General features: G+C 56.5%; 1 protein-coding gene across 1 annotated transcript in view; it reads left to right on the top strand.

Annotated features, from left to right (window-relative positions):
• Positions 1 to 1,468, top strand: part of LTBP2 (latent transforming growth factor beta binding protein 2) — a 112,536-nt gene that overhangs the window by 83,107 nt on the left and 27,961 nt on the right. The gene's annotated exons all lie outside the window — the stretch shown is intronic.

Raw genomic sequence — 1,468 nt, 5'->3', positions numbered from 1 at the left:
CCCCCCAACACTGTGCGCCCTTCTGTGCTTTTCTCGCCTGCTGGCCACCTGCCCATTCCCACATGCTGTGTCTGTTGCAGCGGACAAGGCCGTCTCCATGCAACAGGGACTGTGTTACCGGTCACTGGAGTCTGGCACCTGCACCCTGCCTTTGGCCCAGCGAATCACCAAGCAGATATGCTGCTGCAGCCGTGTGGGCAAAGCATGGGGCAGCGAGTGTGAGAAGTGCCCCCTGCCAGGCACAGGTAACCCCCCTCTCCATCCCAGCTCTGACCACCGAAGGGCTTCCTCAAAGGCAGTGGCCATGTTCCCTGGCCTTGGGTAGGCCTCCCTCAAGCAGAAGAGTCTTCGTGTTCCCTCCTTGCTCATGTCCTTTCCCAGCCTGAGGGTCCTTTCCTCCTTGCTGCTACAGCTGTCTTATTCCCCAGAGGGAGGAAGGGAGGGCCCGGTTTCCTGCAGAGGCAGTGTCTCTCATGTCTCCTGGCCATTGGCTTTACAGAGACCTTCAGGGAGATCTGCCCTGCTGGCCACGGCTACACCTACTCCAGCCCCGCAAATAGCACCTCAGAGGTCACTGACTGTTTATCCTGGGTCCCTGGGGATCCCGTCTCTGGGGCATTAGGAAACAGAGCCTGGGGGACCAGCAAATGGCATAAGGGTTACATAGCTGGACTCCCATATAGTCAACCACAGTTTGAGTCCTGGACCGCATGGCTTAAAAACTTATGCCAGGCGTGTGTGCATGTGTGCCTAAGATCCTGAGAGGAGAGTGGAGGAGAGGGAATCATGGTGTGGCCATCCCCCCTTGGGGGGTGATTTCTTGCTTTCTGTCCCTCTGGCAAGCACACATGCCCTATAGCATAAATCTCTCTCTCTCTCTAAAAAAAAGAAAAGAAAAGAAAACAGAGCTTCGTGCATCCACATCCAACTTTGGGGACCTTCTCCCCTGGCCTGGCATCACGGAAGGTCTTACCCCCCCTCCTTGCCCTTATGGGATTAGGGGGGGTGCTCGCATCCTAGGGAGCTGCCTGCGGAGGTCGGAAGTTCCGTAGTTGCCTCCACGCAGCTGATCCGTCTCTCCATTCCCTGCCCCGAGCCATGTAGCTTCTGAAGCTGGTGCTTGCTTCAGGCCTGAAGAGCTGGTAGTGAATCCTGGGGAGTCTGTGTGCTTTAAGTTCCCTACCCTGGCCCTAGAATCAGAGCGCTAACTGCAGCTCAGCTGCCTTGGACTCTAGGCACGGGCTGGAACAAGACTGGGTTTGAGGCTCCCCTGGCAGGTGCCCTAGAAAACCTTGGAGAAGGCAGGCCCTGCTTAGGGGTGCACTGAGTGCAGGCGGCCAGGAACATATTAGAACCAGATAAACTATCTGATCCCAAGAACTGCTCTGGGAGTCTGAAACAGAGTTGTGAGGACAGGGTCCCAGCCATCATGGCCACCCGCCACAGAATAATAACTGCACACACACAG

Source organism: Tupaia chinensis, unplaced genomic scaffold (assembly GCF_000334495.1).
Source record: "Tupaia chinensis unplaced genomic scaffold, TupChi_1.0 Scaffold148607_1, whole genome shotgun sequence".
In the NCBI taxonomy this organism is placed as follows: domain Eukaryota; kingdom Metazoa; phylum Chordata; class Mammalia; order Scandentia; family Tupaiidae; genus Tupaia; species Tupaia belangeri.
Note: the sequence above shows the minus strand (reverse complement) of the source record. Positions and strands in the feature narration are given on the sequence as shown.